We start from the raw sequence: 19,677 nt of genomic DNA on the forward strand, positions 1-19,677 counted from the left end.
AGCGAAATGGCATATAAGCGATTTTTTTCCCTGGAAAGAAATCGGTTGGCTGCCTCCGTTACTTTGCCGTTTTTGTCACTGTAGTGTGACCTTGGAGTTGGTATATTTAAGTAGGAGGGTGTGGGGTGCAAAGCCTCCCACTTTATGTAATGTTTTAAAGTTTTCTTTTTCTTTTGTAGAATTGCTGTTCTAAGTGTTCAGGATTGTAAGCTTTCACTTACATGGGATCAATAAATCAGCATTTGCTTTTTTAAGTGTTCACTGATTTAATATAGACCCGTTAAGTAGTAGTACCATCCAGACAGTGGTGGGGAGGTTTATGACACATATTGATATTTGTGACATTTGTCCCACCCTCTAGGCCTTTGACATGCTACTGTAGGTAGCACTGACTGTGGTAGCAGCAAGCAGGTCTGCTGGACATTTCAGGGCTCAGTTATTTGTAGGTTGTATTGCTGAGCATGTAGTTGTCATGCAACAGAATGGACTGTGGACCTGAACTGTGGGTGTCCAGATGTTAGACATGCTGGGAATGTTACAGATAGAGCACCAGATTAATTATTATGGGAGGTGTAGTTGCAAGACATATGTGCATGCATACAGTGTGTTACACAGAATTGGCACGAACATGTCTGTTTGGATGGCTATGATGTATGACACTGACCTATCTGGCATGCTTTTGTAAAATCAATCTGCACTGCCTTGCCATTATATCAGCACATGGAAAAGCTTTGATGACAACCATGCCATATGTAGGGGGCACGACTGTGGACATTCTGCAACAGTCTGTGCAGTTGTCAGCTGTACCTGATATGGTGGGGCTCCCGTCAATCCATCAACATGCTTTTGGCTGTGTACTGGTTTGATGTCTGCATTACATACCCAGGTACACTGTCATTTATCACATTACATGTAGAAGTAGTGTCAGTGGTACTCAGGATATCTTGGTAACAACACCAGTAATTCCCCAGAGTCGAGTTGGTCTACTAGTGTATTGCAGTGAACTGTAGTTTAAAGGGTCCTGGGGCAATACTTGGCAAGGGTATACTTTTTCCTTAATGTTACATGACTGTCCTGCAAGATATATTTAAAAAAAGCCTTAATTTCTCACAGCTGAGTTGTCCTAGTTGTGCATTGATCTGACTATAGTTCAGAAGATCCTCGGTTCAATACATGGCAGTGGTATATTTTTTTCCCTAATGTTACATGACTGTACTGCATGATATATTTAAAAAATCTATGCACCAGGGATGCTGCAGAACAGTATCTGAATCAGATAGGATGAATAAAGTTGTTTTAAGCAGGTTTGTGTGGGTTTGCATGATGCACCTTTATGCCAACTGCCACTTAGTGCCACTTATCCCTGCTTAAACCCATGCTATTTTCAAAAAAAAGAAAAGAAAAAAGGGGTGATAGGAAAGTGGTGAAATGGGGGCAAGCAGGGGGAAAAAACCTTATGAAAGCAGCTAGGGATGTGCAGGACAGGTGTAAGAAAGGACCATATCTCTCCATTTCTTGTGCAGCAACAGCTGTCCATGATGTGGACAATTTTGTATTTGGAGCCTCACACCCCACACTACAGGGAGGGGTGTGGGTGACATAACTTTGTTAATTAATTCGTAGGAAAACTAATTAATGGGAGTGTATGTGGGTATGAAATGGAGAGCTATGTATGGGGCAAAATTCTTTTGAGGGACAGTTGCCCTTTTTCACTTTTTTTTAAGGTGAGAGTGGGATGTTGGGGAAGGGTTGTAGGTATGTTTGCAGAGGCAAGTTGAGTAGGAGAGGTTGCATTGGCAGACAGACAAGACAGCAGACAGGGGTGGTGTATGACACATGATGGGGATAAACACCTTGGATGGGGAGGGTGGTTGGGAATCAGAAGACCAAGTGCCCCGAGATGAAAACAGTGGGACTGAGGTCCCCACCCAGGGGCAGTCACCACTGCCACTTTATGGCCCCAAAGGTGGCTGTGCTGGGGGCTGGGTGCTGGGGCCAGGCTGCTCCTTGAGGTGTGCCCGTCTGCCCTCTATCTGATGCAGGTGGTCATCCAAATCCCACTGGATGACCCTGCACACCATCCCTGAGAGCTGATTATGGGTGATAGGATTCTCTCCACACAAATGCCCGGGGTGAGGACAGTCCCCATCCTCTGAGGTGGTTCAATCCAAGGGTGGTGCAGGACCAAAGGAGGATGCAGCTCCAAGTTGGGTCCCAGACATGCTAGGATCCATTGCAGCAGCCAGATGAGGTGGGACAGGCGGATCCACTGGGATCAGCTTACCCAAACCTGGTATAGTGTTGAGGTTAGTTAAAGTCTATTGGTTAGCAATGAACAAAACATTTCAACGTTAGTAATAACAGCATGCATGAGTGTTCCAATTAACCCAGAACAATAGAATTGCATAGCAAATGGAACACATGCATACATGGAATAACAGTCATTATTGTAACAGTATGCCAGTAACAGTTACGGCAACAGGTCAGCAACAGTAGAATTTCAACAAGGTATGTTAGTATGCAACAATTGAAATGTATGTACGATAATATAACACAAGTTCCAGCATTATATTTTGAGAACAACATACACATTGTATATAAATAATAATTACTGATGCAGATGGGGGGAGAGAAACATTCCATTAAGAGCTGTATAGGCTATGTTTTTCACAACAGTACTGCTCAGCACTCTATAGGTCTGCTCTTACTTTACATCTACCTGTGCCCTATAGCTTCTGCAGCACATACATACCTGTTAAGCTGTCAACCTGGAAAGGTATGGGCCAAGCTGTGAGAACTATAAGTTCATAACTACAGGGGACTTGGCATGTCAGGGTTACATATATGACTAACATGGTGTGCCCTGCAATAATGTTGTGTGAGTGTGCTACTGACATACATCAACTGGATTTATATCTGTGTCCAATGTTATTGGCAACAGTGATCACTAAAACCAAAACATCTGCAAGGATGGCAGGTGCACAGGCTCAAAAGTCAATATCAAAAAAACAAAACAGCCAGCACTCAGACTAGTAGGGAAGTACAATCATATTCAAGAAGGGAGCTTTTGAAATACAAAGATTGTAGCCCTTGCTCTAGCAACACAATTAGATTCACTACTACCTATGGTACGAACACTCATGAGATTTTTAGATATGATACAACAATACTGGGACATTTTATTAACAGATGACAGGTTGTGTGAGTTGTTAGGTCAGAGATGCTCTTTTTTTTGTAAAGGGAAAACTTTAAGTAGTTACTTTAGCCACTATAAGCATTTTTTACCCTCTATAAATTCTGTACAAACTACTATAATTGGTACACAAGTGGTGGGTTGTTACCTCTGTGGCAATTGCTCTTTTTGTAAATTCATATGTTCAACTAAGTTATTTTCAAGTAAGACCACATCTAGGATTTTTTCTATTAGAATGTTTGACAATTGTAATAGTGACTGGGCTATATATCTGGTTATTTGCTCTTGCACAGCCTTGTATGTAGGTCAAACGTCCAGACCATTAAAATTGTGAATTTCAGAACATCTAAGCATTAGAAATAAGTATCTGGCTAATGCCTTATATAAACATACTATTATACACAAGACAGTGATGTTTAAATTCATTATTATTGATAGGGTGTTAGGACATAGATCAAAGAAAAGTGGTTGGCATAATGTTTTCAACAAAAAAGAAAAGTCTTGGATAGTAAAATTGGGGGGATTGTCTCCACCTGGTCTTAATGAACATTTGTAATAATTGTTTCATGAGATATAATTAGTCTATTATTTTTATTTATTTATTTTATTTATTTTACATTTGTTAACTGGGGGAGTCCGACTGGATACATGTCCATTTTCAGCGGAGGCCCGGGGAGAAAAGCTCCAGGTACATAACAGACATATGAACATTGTTAATGCAAAAAAGGAAGATAGTTGAGTTCTAAATACAATATAAAGATACATCACATCTTGGGAAAAAAATAACAGCAGCATATAAAAAAAACATAGGTCAGTTACAAAGGCGAGGCGCCTTGTTAAAAAGCGGTTAAGGATAGTGAGGTAAGAGAAGGGTAAATGATAGTGGTTAATCAGGTTTGGAACAGGGACATTGCCAGAGAGTATTGAGATGGGCTTTAAGCTTTTTTGAATTGTAGGAGTGAAGGTTCTGAGGTGAGCATGGTCGGTAGGGAGTTCCACATTTTACCTACAAAGTTTGAGAATAGAGAATCCCCAGCAGAATTATTGGCTTTGGTAGTTTGAGCTAAGATCTTATTGAAGGAGCGTAAAGATTGCAGGTTAATATAGGGGTGAATGATGTTTTTCAGAGCTGGTGTTTTCTCTGGGTGATACAGTATCTGGTGAGCCGTTTTGAGTTGGTTGAAATGGAGTTGGCTGGAAAACTCTAACCACCCTAGTTGCTTCAAGTTAGTGCAGTGGTGCGTTCTAAAGGTGGAATTTGTGGCAAATCTAGCTATGTGATTGTAACAAGAAGCAAGTTTGTTAAGGGTTGTCTTGTTTAGGTTTGTATAAAGGGGGGGAGGCATAGAAAAGAGTTGATAGTAGGTGTGTGCTGGCAATTGTAATTTTAGCGTGAGGAGTGAGAAAGTGTTTTACTTTATAGAGAGAGCCAAGCTTTTTATTGACGGTTTTGATGGTTAGATTGAAATGGGTGTCACATTTAAGGGAGCTATGTTACAATATAAAAGAATGGTAATGTACTGATGTGCTATACATTGAAAAAGGCCTGTGGGCTCAAACTGGTCTATTTTTGTACATTAATATAGATATTTGCTCCAGCTGTGTGCTGGCTGTTTTCTTTTGTCATATCAACAGTGATCACTAGCCGTGACAGCATGACACTTGAGAGACATGTATCAGGAAGAGTGCATGGTGTATATTCCTATCCTGCTGTCATTTGTAGGCATGTGGTTGGACTATCAGCACACATTCCCAGATGCACCAGGCATACAGTAGTACATCTGCACACAGTTTATTAGTATACCCTTCATACAGCTAATACAAATATTACCTGTAAGCCCTTTGGAGAAAATATCTGTTAACACTACATGACTGTTTTTACAAATAGTCAGGACTACTTGTCTGTTACTATAAATACATCTTATTACTGGTCCCTGGATTCAAACCCTGGTCTATGTGGGCAAAAATGAACAATATATATATTTCTTATAACACTGAGCTACTGGGCCACTGTTGTGTGCTGTGTAACTGATCTGTACCTAAAACTCACTTGGTTATAAAGTCTAACCTGGTAATATAAGTGAAGTGTCACAGAAGACTGCAATGACAGTAGAACATACATGCATGACAGAGATAGTAGGTGAACTGTGTATTAATACATGGAATGCAGGTGTACACATTTAACTCCTAGTGGATGTGAATATGTGTGATCTGTACAGACCATATTGGGGTGCTGGTTTGCATACCCAACCCATATACATTTGCACATGCTATATTTGCAGTCTCCAGCTATTACAGTCTCATACTTGCCTGCATCAGCTTACCTACATTCAGGAATACATATAGATGAAATGTCAAGGTTAACACAAGAAAATCCTGATGGGAACACATTACTATTCAAGGTTCAGATCTTAATGCAGAACATATATCAAATTGCACTGTATCTTGTTTTACAGCTCCACATTTACACTTTAGCTTAACAGCTCTTTATCAGCCAAGCTTCACTCACTCCATGGTGTCTTAGCCATATTTGCTATGGAGCACACCTGTACAATTGTATTTCTTCAACAACAGACCAGAATAAACACCACAGTTGGTGCAAAGAGCTTTATTGAGGGTGACATGACACAGTGGTTTATTACATTCAAAATTCTGACTACAGTTGTACTGCATATCCTGGAGAAGATGAATGAATGTAATTTATTACCTTCACAGTTTCAGTCAGGCTGTATTTTATTACAAGATCCTTAGTATTAATACAGTATACACTTATGTCATTCCTACCCACTATTACTACAGTATTAGCTTTCTTTCATCATTAGTAGCTTGTTTGATGCCTCCATCAGTATTGCACAGTACTTGGCATTACTCAGTTATATCAATGTGGGTCTAAGAACACATTTATTGCAGTACACTCAGAGCACAATATACCTACTGGCAGTAAACAATGCACTCTTCCTTATTTACTGTACTATATATTGCAAGATAGGTCTGTACTCACCACACTGTCAATGCATCCTCACTAGGTGCCCTGTGTAGGCCTCTAAGTTGTGAGTCCTCTCCACTGCAGCTGTGGGAAGGGAAACACACCATTATGCATACTTCTCTATCACATATTCATGCTAGAATTTCATAAATCAATGGTTCATATGCTTACAAACTTCTGGGGGATTCCTGTCCCAAGCATCTTGGATCCATTGGTCCAAGAGCACCCCCTTCCTCCACTTCAGGTCGTCATAATTATGATGCACCTGCTCACCAGTGTGGTGGATTCCAGGGGCATTAGTGAGCTCATGTGCCAGATGGTCCCAGCCTCAGACTTGGATTCAGAGCACTGTTACTGGCCCTGCAGCAATCTGGCATCATGGTCTTTCAATAGGAGTCCAACCATGACCCTAGACTCCAACATGCCACAGCGCTGTGCCCAAAAGCGTGCTCCCTCTCCAACTCCAGCTATAGTTCCTGCAGTGATAAAACTCCAACAGGTTCTGTCTGTATTCCCACCTGTTCAGCTTAAATAAGGCTATTTTGTCTGCCCTTTGCCACCATTGAACCATTTTTTAAAATGATAAGCAAAGCTCAGCAATGTACAAACCTGCTAAGCTGAGTTGAGCAGTGCTTAAAGAGCAAATACTTAGCAGTGCCTAGTGGTGTGCAAATCCACTTAGCTTAGCTTAGGACCGCTTAGAATGGGACTACTTAGCAATGCTTAAACCAGCTAAGCAGAGCTGAGCATTGCTAACTATTGTTAAGACAGGTCCTTTTTAAGCTTTACTTAGCTTGGCTTAGCAGTGCTTAGCAAAATTTAGCTAAGTGCAAACAAGAATTTTACATAATACAAATATATATTAATATTAATTACTCATTATTGATACTTTATTATGTGTTTGTATTTTACTTTACATGACCTCACCCTATGTACTTTAATTACATTATATTGGTGTGTGACTGAACAGTATTGGACACTTGCATTTACGTGGAGGTTTTCACTTCATATCTCCAGTGACATTGGGATTCTGGACCAGCTGCACTAACTTAGTTGACAAATATCAATAACTACAGCAATAAAATAAAAAATAGAAATATAAATAGAAATGCTTTCTGATGTAAAAGCTGAATGGCCTGTCAAGGTATATGAACCGTGCACCTACTGCAGATGAAGTCATAACTCTAACCATTCAGCTAACTCGGCTGCAAAGATTTCACCTATACATTTCTATATAATTTTTCATCATGTTTAAGCACTGCTGAGCAATGCACCACACCATGCAAACACACTCAGCTATGCTTAAACTTGACACAAATAAAAAAACTTAAAACAAAATAAATAAACATAAAAGGGAAGTCACATTTGCACATTTGATTTCCATACCATACAGCACTCTGACACTGTAACACACCCCTGTGTAAAATATATCTACCAATTATTAGTAAATGTCCAAGGACACTTTCTTTAAAGTTTTAGTGCTGTACGGCACTTTGACAATGCAGGGGGTGTGCTATGGACACTGTAACACACCCCCTATGTGACATAACTATAAATACAATTATGAATAAGTGTCTGAGGACACTTTCTGTAATCTTTTAGTGCCACACGGCACGTTGACAGTACAAGGTGTGTATTACGGACACTGTAACACATCCCCTGTGTGAAATAAATACATTACTATGTAATAAGTGTCTGAGTACACTTTCTTTACTGTTGTAGTGCCGTATAGCATTTTCACAGTGCAGAGGGTATGTTGCACATCTGCGAGCAATGTAACACACCCCCTAGCACTGATTCAGTAACTGTGTACATGGCTCTTCGTCAGTAGTGTGCCTTCATTAATATGTAAGGTGTGCTACTGAGGGGGAGCTGCAGACATGGCCACAATGCACTCTGTGTAAGAATTACACTATTCCTACATGGAGTTTATTAAATCTGGGATCATAACTTTTGTGCATATGGAATTTCATTTCAATTCATTTAATAGGTGTTAGTCAATGAAATTATATGATGCTGAAAGAAATTATTAACCAGATCATAACTATATAATAGGTTCATAGGTTCATACTAGGCTATCTGCCCGAGGGCATTTACAAGCCTAGCCCATAGTTTTGTGGCTTACGCCACCCCTTTAGTATGGGGAACTATACCCATTATTTTGCTGTGCCTCTGTTGAGCAGTGACACTGAGGTAATCCCTGGGGTATATCTGCGATCTCCCATCCATTGGTCAAGATTTCTCTTGAACAAGGCCAGCGAGGTGCTCTGCCTCACATATACCGGGATTTTATTCCACAGCATAGGGAGTCTTTGGGTGATGAATCTATCCCTCCAGCATGTCCTATTAATAGCCGTGTCGAGGTTTAAGTCTCCCGCCCTTGTGGCTCTGACGGATCTAGATTTTTTGAGGTGAAGCATATTCATCAAATCTGGGTTTGACATGGCCTTGTATGTTAGGCAAAGGTCACCTCTGAGCAAGCGGTAAGCGACTGAATAGAGCTGGAGTTCTTTCAGTCGGGCAGCATAGGACAGATGTTTGAGACCCTTTACCTTTTTGGTGAGGAACTTTTGTGGCCTCTCCAACTGCTGCAAGTGTCGGGTCAGATACATTCCGAATGGGGCATTGTACTCAATCATTGGTCTGATGAGTGATGGGTATAGGGAGACTATAAGTAAACAACCCACGATTTTATGAAGAGTGCTGATGTTTAGTCACACTAGCCCCTTTAAATTAAGATTTTTGGCATTTTAGTTCAATTAATTTGCTTTTCATTGACAGGTAACACTTGTAATCCCAAATCAGGGTGCATATTCATTGCTTTTGTTAGATTAACTGCAAGGTCTTTAATTATTCTAGTCATTGTTATAGTTTATAATCTTATTTTGCTCTTAAATGCTTATCATTTCCTTCATTCTGTCTATTAAGCACAATGCCAGACAATCAGACTTTATTTTTGCAGTAAATATCCTGAATAAACTGCCTATATTCCTTTAATAGAAACAATGGACTTATTAAAATTAAAATGCTGGCCCAAAAAATCTTGGTCATCCCAGTTGTAATTCGGCTTAGAATCTGGATTCCTTGTGACTTCAGAATACTGCAGGAAAGATGTAATTCTTGTCTGAAAGGATTGCAAAGTGATTTCACTCCATTTTAGTGTGTCATAATAGTTTATCCACTCACTAATATCACTAAATTGGACAAATGTGAGATGCATATGCCATCTGTGCTGCCCCTACCTGCATAGGACCAATAATAGGACTGCAGTGAGTATGCTTGGGCATACTGGTACACACATATCCTTAGGAGATAGATATACATGTCTCATACTCTTCCAGTTTAACACTTTTTTTGGAAGGGGTACTCCCTGTATCATCCAACAGCACTCCTCCCCAGTATTCTATGCCCATGTCAAGTTTACCAGGTACTTCTAATTCCCCTAAACTTCTTACAATATTAGCTGTAGCTAGTCATGGAGCTTAAGTGTGTACTTGCAGTCTTGGACATTCAAATTCCAATGGGGGGTTTCAGTTATACCATACTCACCATTCTCCCCTCCCAATGCTGCTGTATGGTGACACTTTTGTGTAGGCATGCAGTTGGGGTATGTGGCTTATCACCATGCCTCTGCAGCAGCTGAGCCAGGGTAGTAGTAAGGGTTTTATCCCTTTATGCCACCAGCTTGTCTTCCTTCCAGTATATCACTACTGTGTTGGAGGTGATGTAGGACACCCTTTGATGCTCTGGATGTTGATGTCCATAGAGCCACCAGTATATGTAGTTGAACACCAATATAGCATCATGCAAAGAGCAAGAACATAGTGAAGTGATGAATAGCAGTATGTCCATGACACAACCTGCAAGGTTTTTACTGTATGCCGCATGCTATACTGTCATGTTTATGAGGAAGTAGATAGTGTATCCTGTAGTCCTGGGAGCCACCACACCTGCAATAGTAAACCTGTTGCTGTGTTCACTTAACATCCAACAGCAGTGATGATGGCAATTCTGCTAGACACCAACCAGAAGCTATACCACCTCTCTAATCAGGGTTGATCACAGTGCATGGTAGAGCAGGCTAAAACAGTATTGTTCAGCCCCCTCTATGAGCCATGACAAGTACACAGCAGTACTGTGATTCACAGTGAACATAGTGATGCATTCAGTTATATAAAAACTATGCTGGGCAGTACAAGGTAAAGTCAAAATGTGCAGCAGACTTCTCCATTTGCACCAATGAGAAAGGAACTAAGAGCAGGCTGCAATCATTATTGATTTCTAATGGCACATGGACACATGCCTGTTTGTATCACCTGGTGGTGGCGGGGTTATTGGTCAATTCAAGTGAAGACTGTGGTCATGCAAAGTGTTGACAGATTTCCTCTGTGGACTGAATGGTAGGGCTACTAGGTATCCAAGCACTGTGGCCATGGCCATTGCTATGACCAGATTTTTCAGTACTGAACGCCACTAGGACTCTAATGTGGCTGAAAAGGTGGAATGTGATCAGAAGGTGAATTTGTGAAAAGGGGATCCCCAACCCTGATGCCACTTCAATGGAACCACTCCTTCTAGGATGGGAGATTGTGACAACATCACTGTCACATGTGCAAACTATGTTTCCTGTGATGTTCTCCCTTTGCAACAACCATAGATATGAACATACACACACACGCAGCCATGGCCAACACTCATGGGTAGGACAACAATTACGGCCTTTGCTATCATTTGCATGGAGGTGGCTATAGCAGCCGTGTGTGTAACCATAGTCTTCACAAGACATTTCATGGCATTGTCTTTGGACGCCATTCCTTTCTGGAAACGTTGGTACTGCTGTGTCTTATCTTGAAAGTGGCCATTCACTACAGCAGTCATCTCCAAGTTAGTATGTTTAGCTGTATCCAGTGCCGGGATTATAGACTTGTATTCCTGTTGACTGATGCCAAGAACACACCTACATATCTGGGAATGGCCAAGAGAGTGGAGAGTGGTAGAAACCCCTACCAATAGGTGTGCACCCATATGAGGCACTGTGCTGATCCACAACAGCAGTACTGGTGGAGTGGTGGTTGTGCTCTTTATCACAGGTAAAGTCTCTGGATAAGAGATGGTGAGCTATCATGCTGTACATCTGGTACAACAAGGGTAGATGAGACTATGCTGTCACTTTAAGCCATAGGTGTGGGAAAACACAGAAGGGAGACAGACAGAATGAATGTCTTCTGGGACTGGGACTCAGTTTGCATGGTGGCACCATTATCACCTGCTCAGTTGCTTATCTCAGTATTTTCTCATAGTCTAGTCTCTATTCCTGTCAGCATAGTAGTTCTCTGCCCTGTTAATATATATCACAGGGCATTACAGAGTGACAGTAACTGCACCGGCAGCATGTTATGCTTTGTGTTGAGCTTTAAAAATTAAGCATGTGGAAGCATGCAGACAAAAAACATGAAATGACATGCAAAGGTTAGTGCTGGTAATTTACTGAGTGTGAACACCAGATGTACCTAAGAGAAACACATGCAGTAGTTAAATGTGCTCCCTTAGGTAAATTTGTATAGCACATGTGTAATGACTACTAACCTGTATAGCCTCTATGAGATATATGCAGTGCTTGAACACTCCTAGTACCTGTGTCTTCTCCATGTAATATGACACCCATCATCATCTACATGCAGGGATACTAGAAATAGCTTGTAATCCATAAAGCTGGCAGTGGGAGGTGGTTCATCTCCTGATGTAGAGCTATCAGTCTCTATGCTACACGCCTTCTGTGACACCCACTGTAGCATGTTGTTGAAACACATTCAACATCAGTGTATTATGCATTTACTTCTATTTGGATTGCTATTATGAACCATCATTTCCCACACACAGTCCTGTAGAAGCTGAGGGGCAGTTTCTCTCCACCAGCAGGCACTGAGAGTGTATGTTCCTTTAAGAGCTTTTCAAGTCAGTGAGCACGTGCATATAAGTACTGAGCATGTGCAAACAAGAATGCCATTTTGTAGTGAGCAGCTGAGGTGTAAGCATGTGTGTGTGTGTGTGTGTGTGTGTGTGTGTGTGTGTGTGTGTGTGTGTGTGTGTGTGTGTGTAGTAGTTAGTCAGTTAGTTCATTTAAGTTTAATGTTACTGTTCTCCCTCCTGATGCATTTGTGTGTAATAGACTACTTAAATGAACACCCACCTCATTGTCTTATTCAATATACACAAGACAAGTGACATGATGTCAGAATGGGATGCAAAGTGAAACTTCCTCTTCAAGACAGTTTGAGGAATATACAGGAGTGGATAATTCCTACTCAAACAACTAACAAACAGGTCAGAACAATAAATCCAAGTTCTAAAACTCATTTAAATGATTTTTACTCAATGAATATAAAACGAAGCATTGAAACCATTTAAAATGACTTTGTAATGAAATTAAATGTTTGGAATTACAATATCTTGATAAAAGTACTCAAATACTTCAAAAAATGCTTGAAATAACTTCTGAATCTCATTAAATGTATAAAAAAGAGAAAATGACTGTATTTTTTCACTGTGTGCTTCTTTTGCATATTGACTAAAACTATCTAAGATATCTGAGGTCTGCAAAGTCTTCCCAAGTTTGTGCAGTATTACAGTACAGTACAGTTATTTTACAAAATATAGTCATTTTAAAGAGTTTATGTTACAGCTGAATATTTTTTGAGTACCTGGTATATATCTATCTATATATATATATATATATATATATATATATATATATATATGTGTGTGTGTGTGTGTGTGTGTGCGTGTGCGTGTGTGTGTGCATTTGACTATAATTAAAGAGCAATTTTTTGGCATGGCAGAAGGATTTCACGAACCTGGTCCTCTTGCATTTCATAATAATGTTGCTAAGAACTGGAGAGAGTTGGAGCAAGCATATATTTTCATATAGGCTGCTATTTCTGACAAAGACACACATACAAAGGCATTTATTCTGCTTAATTTAGCTGTTTCAAAAGCCATTGAAAGAGTGCGTTCATTTGTTTATGTCCGAGCTGTGTATGAAAGGGAGGGGGAGAATCACCATATTGTGGTACCAGCTAAAACCCAGGAAGACCCTAAGTGCTTAAAATGAAAATTTATGGAAGTGTGTAACTCTCAAACAAATATTACAATGGAAAGGCACATATTTTCATTTAATGATTTTTACTCAATGAATATAAAATGAAGCATTGAAACCATATAAAACGACTTTGTAATGAAATGAAATGTTTGAAATTACAATATCTTGATAAAAGTACTCAAAATACTTACAAAAATGCTTGAAATAACTTCTGAATTTCATAAAAGGTATAAAAAAGAGAAAACAACTGTATTGTTTTCACTGTGTGCTTCTTTTTCATATAGACTAAAACTACCTAAGATATCTGAGGTCTGCAAAACCTTCCTAAGTTTGTGCAGTATTACAGTACAGTTATTCTACAAAATACAGTCATTTTAAAGAGTTTATGTTACAGGTGAATGTTTTTTGAGTACCTGGTATATATATATATATATATATATATATATATATATATATATATATATATATATATATATATATGTGTGTGTGTGTGTGTGTGTGTGTGTGTGTGTGTGTGTGCGTGCATCTTGAAGGCTGTGTGTGTGTGTGTGTGTGTGTGTGTGTGTGTGTCTGTGTGTGTGTGTGTGTGTGTGTGTGTGTGTGTGTGTGTGTGTGTGCATTTGACTATAATTAAAAGAGCAATTTGTTGACATTTCAGGAGGATTTCATGAACCTGGTCCTCTTCCATTTCATAATAATGTTGCTAAGACCTGGAGAGAGTTTGAGCAAGAATATATTTTCATACAGGCTGCTATTCCTGAAAAAGACACACATACAAAGGCATTTATTCTGCTTAATTTAGCTGTTTCAGAAGCCATTGAAAGAGAGCGTTCATTTGTTTATGCCCCAGCTGTGCATGAAGTGGAAGGGGAGAGCCACCATATTGTGGTACCACCTAAAACCCAGGAAGACCCTGAGTGCTTAAAATGAAAATTTAGGGAAGTGTGTAACTCTCAAACAAATATTACAATGGAAAGGCACATATTTTACACAAGAGATCAAAATCCTGATGAAACTTTAGCGGCATATATAACTGTGAAATAAGGCAGAAACATGCAGATATGGTGATTTAAGAGATGAGTTGATAAAAGGCAAGCTTGTGTGTGGTATTAAAGATGATGCAGAAAGAAAGAGTTTGCTTCAAGACACTGATTAAACTTAGATAAGGTCATAGAGATTTGTCAAATATATGAGCGCTCAGAAAAGAACACAAATATGCTTACAAGTGAGAAATGCATCCTTCCAGTGTCTTCCAGTGTTAACGTTAATAGTATGTAGCACAAGGTTAAAAGATACAGGCCTGAGGGTGTGGTTGCTTCAGTGAAACACAGAGCCTTCTAGCAAGTTCCAGGGCAGCTCCAGTAAAATCCAGAGCATGCTCAGTGAAGCAGAGGGGTGAGTCAGCAAAACCGAAAGGGCTTGTGGTTGCTTCCAACTGTAATACACATGATAAATCAACAGTTAGTTGCATTACCAAACTTTATTGTTAATTGTAACAGTGGGGGAAATCATGAACCCAAAAGAGATAAGTGCTCAGCTTTTTGTCAGCAGTGCCATACATGTAAAAAGTAGAATCATTTTAAAAGGTTTTGTAAATCAAAAGATGCTCATTCTTTTATTAAAAGAGAACATTCAAAGAGGCAAGATGATCAAACAGAAAGTTGTGACCAACTTTTTATGTTGATGGTGTGCCTGTGCTTGGTGAAACAGTCAATGCAGTAGATTTGTAGGCAAAAAATGAAGTATTTTGTGCTGTTCTGATTAATGGGAGACCTGCAGAGCTCAAGGTTGATACTGGCTCAAAGTGCAATGTTATGTCAGCAGAAATATTTGCCAAAATAAGTACTGGTGAGAAGCTTGATCTGGAAAAGTGTGTGAAGCTTGTTGCTTATTGTGGTGAAGAAATTCAGACCAAAGGCTCAGTAGTGCTTTCATGTTACTCTGCTGGTAATAGCTATGACTTGCAATTTTACGTAGTCAAAAGGCATGCACAGTCATTGTTAGGCCTCAGAGACAGTTTGAAAATGGGACTGCTTTCATTTAATGTAGAAGTCCATCATGTAATCATGTGTAACAATTAAAATTTCATGCAAACAATTTTTTCTGACTATACTGATCTTTTTAAAGACAAGTTAAGCAAACTCCCAGTTCTGTACTCCATGAAGTTAGTGTCTGAAGTAAGCCAAATCATCCAGCCAGCAAGGAAAGCTCCAGTAACCCTACAAGGCAGAGTCAAAGCTGAGCTACACAGAATGGTGCATCTAGGGGTAATTTGTCCAGTAGAAGAACCAAAACAATAGGTATCCTGCATGGTCATAGCTCATAAGAAAAGCTCAGATGATATTAGAATATGTATTGAGCCAAGAGATTTTAACAAAGCACTGAAACAACTTCATCATTCAATGCATACAGTTGAATAAGTTGCTACTCTTATGATAAATGGCACTGTTTTTCTGTCTAAGATGCAAATTGTTCATTTTGGCAAATTTTGCTTGTCTGAAAATCTTAATTTAATACAAACAATGAACTTATTAAGATTAGAATGCTGGCCCAAAAAATCTTACTCACCCCAGTTTTAATTCAGCTTGGAATCTGGATTGCTTGTGACTTCAGAATACTGCAGGAAAGATGTAATTCTTGTCTGAAAGGGTTGCAAAGTGATTTCACTCCATTTTAGTGTGTCATAATAGTTTCTCCAGTCACTAATATCACTAAATTGGCAAATGTGAGATTCATATGCCATTTGTGCTTCCCCAACATGCATAGGACCAATCATATGACTGCAGTGATTACGTTTGGGCATACTGGTACACACATATATCCTTAGGAGATAGATATACATGTCTCATACTCTTCCAGTTTAACATGTTTTGGAAGGGATACTCCCTGCGTCATCCAACAGCACTTCTCCCCAGTATTCTATGTCTATGTCAAGTTTACCAGTTACTTCTAATTCCCCTAAACTTCTTCCAATATTAGCTGTAGCTAGTCATGGAGCTTAAGTGTGTACATGCAGTCTTGGACATCCCCATTCCAATGGGGGGTTTCAGTTACACCGTACTCACCATTCTCCCCTCCCATTGCTTCTGTATGGTGACACTTGAGGGTAGGCATGCAGTTGGGGTATATGGTTTTTCACTATGCCTCTGCAGCAGCTGATCCAGGGTTGTAGTAAGGGTTTTATCCCTTTACACCACCAGATTGTCTTCCTTTCAGTATATCACTACTGTGTTGGAAGTGATGCAGGACACCCTTTGATTCTCTGGATGTTGATGTCCATAGAGCCACCGATATATGTAGCTGAACACCAATATAGCATCATGCAGAGAGCAAGAACATAGTAAAGTGATGAATAGCAGTATGTCCATGACACAGCCTGCAAGGTTTTTATTATATGCTGCATGCTATACTGTCATGGTTATGAGGAAGTAGACAGTCTATCCTGTAGTCCTGGGAGCCACCACACCTGCAATGGTAGACCTGTTGCTGTGTTCACTTAACATCCACCAGCAGTCATGACAGCAATTCTGCTAGACATCAACCAGAAGCTGTACCACCACTCTAATCAGGGTTGATCACAGTGCTTGGTAGAGCAGGCGAAACAGTATTGTGTAGCCCCCCCTCTATGACCCATGATAAGTACACAGTAGTACTGTGATTCACAGTGAACATAGTGATGCATTCAGTTATATAAAAACTATGCTGTGCAGTACATGGTCAAGTCAAACTGTGCATCAGACTTCTCCATTTGTACCAAAGACAAAGAAACTAAGTGCAGGCTGCAATCATTATTGGTTTCTAATGGCACATGGACACATGCCTGTCTGTATCACCTTGTGGCGGTGGGGTTATTGGTCAATTCAAGTGAAGACTGTGGTCATGCGAAGTGTTGACAGATTTCCTCTGTGGACTGAATAGTAGGGCTACTAGGAATCCAAGTACTGTAGCCATGGCAATTGCTATGACCAGATTTATCAGTACTGAATGCCACTAGGACTCTAATGTCACTGAAAAGGTGGAATGTGATCAGAAGGTGAATTTGTGAAAAGGGGATCCCCAACCCTGATGTCACATCAATGGAACCACTCCTTCTAGGATAAAAGATTGTGATAACATCACTGTCACATGTGCAAACTATGTTTCCTGTGATGTTCTCTCTTTGCATCAACCATAGATATGAACATACACACACGCACGCAGCCATGGCCAACACTCATGGGTAGGACAACAATTATGGCATTTTCTATCATTTGCTTGGAGATGGCTATAGCAGCCATGTGTGTCACCATAGTCTTCACAAGACATTTCATGGCATTGTCTTTGGACACCATTGCTTTCTGGAAATGTTGGTACTGCTGTGTCTTGTCTTGAAAGTGGCCATTCACTACAGAAGTCATCTCCAAGTCAGTATGCTTAGCTGTATCCAGTGTTGGGATTATAGACTTGTATTCCTGTTGGCTGATGCCAAGAACACTCCCACATATCTGGGAATGGCCAAGAGAGTGGAGAGTGGTAGAAACCCCTACCAATAGGTGTGCTCCCATATGAGGCACTGTGCTGGTCCACAACAGCAGTACTGGTGGAGTGTTGGTCATGCTCTTTATCACAGGTAAAGTCCCTGTATAAGAGATGGTGTACATCTGGTACAACAAGGGTAGATGAGACTATACTGTCACTTTAAGCCATAGGTGTGGGACAACTCAGAAGCAAGACAGACAGAGTGAATGTATCCTGGGACTGGGACTCAGTTTGCATGGTGGCACCATTATCACCTGCTGAGTTGCTTATCTCAGTATTTTCTTATAGTCTAGTCTCTATTCCTGCCAGCATAGTAGTTCTCTGCCCTGTTAATATATATCACAGGGCATTACAGAGTGACAGTAACTGCACCATCAGCATGTTATGCCTTGTGGTGAGTTTTAAAAAACAAACAGGTGGAAGCATGCAGACAAACAACATGAAATGACATGCAAAGGTTAGTGCTGGTAATCTACTGAGTGTGAACACCAGATGTACCTTAGTGAAACACATGCAGTAGTTAAATGTGCTCCCCTAGGTAAATCTGTATAGCACATGTGTAATGACTATTAACCTGTATGGCCTTTATGAGATCTATGCAGTGTTTGAACACTACTAGTACCTGTATCATCTCCATGTAATATGACACTCATCATCATCTTCATGCAGGGATACTAGAAATAGCTTGTAATCCATAAAGCTGGCAGTTGAAGGTGGTTCATCTCCAGATGGAGACCTATCAGTCTCTATGCTACATGCCTTTTGTGACACCCACTGTAGCATGTTGTTGACACACATTCAACATCATTGTATCTGCATTTCCTTCTACTTGGATTGATATTATGAACCACCATATCCCACACACAGTCCTGTAGAAGCTGAAGGGCAGTTTCTCTCCACCAGCAGGCACTGAGAGTGTATGTTCCTTTAAGAGCTATTCCAGTCAGTGAGCACGTGCATATAAGTACTGAGCATGTGCAAGCAAGAACGCCATTTTGTAGTGAGCAGCTGAGGTGTAAGCATGCATGTGTGTGTGTGTGTGTGTGTAGTAGTCAGTCAGTTCATTTAAGTTTAATGTTACCGTTTTCCATCCTGATGTGTTTGTCTGTAATAGACTACTTAAATGAACACTCACCTCATTGTCTTATTCAATATACACAAGACGAGTGACATGGTGTCAGAATTGGATGCAAAGTGAAACTTCCTCTTCAAGACAGTTTGAGGAATATACAGAAGTGGATAATTCCTGCTCAAACAACTCACAAACAGGTCAGAACATTAAATCCAAGTACTAAAACTCATTTAAATGATTGTTACTCAATGAATATAAAATGAAGCACTGAAACCATTTAAAATGACTTTCTAATTAAATGAAATGTTTGAAATTACAATATCTTGATAAAAGTACTCAAAATACTTACAAAAATGCTTGAAATAACTTCTGAATCTCATAAAATGTATAAAAAAGAGAAAATGACTGTATTTTTTCACTGTGTGCTTCTTTTTCATATTGACTAACCCCAGGATTCACAAATCCTCTGTGTAAGACTAAAGTATTCTTACACGGAAATGCCAGTCTAAGAGTAAGATGGCAGCGCGCCATGCATATTAATGAGGGCGCGCTGCCTCAACTCAAAGGCTAACATGGAGCATGCATGAGTGCAGGGGGCGTGTCGGACTGCCGAGCAGTCCAAATATCCATGCCCCTGCAAGTCTCTCAACTGGGAAATGTCAACTGACATGAGCGAGTCCGCTCAAATGTGTACATATCCAACACTACACTCCCCCACATTCTAAACCCCAGTACAATTATAAAATGTAAAACTTATATATATTTTTTTTTATTATTCCCGCTATAGCTGCCCGTATTTGTGCGTGTTT

The sequence above is a fragment of the Protopterus annectens genome, chromosome 1.part0, assembly GCF_019279795.1.
Source record: "Protopterus annectens isolate FY-2018-M chromosome 1.part0, PAN1.0, whole genome shotgun sequence".
Taxonomy (NCBI): Eukaryota; Metazoa; Chordata; order Ceratodontiformes; family Protopteridae; genus Protopterus; species Protopterus annectens.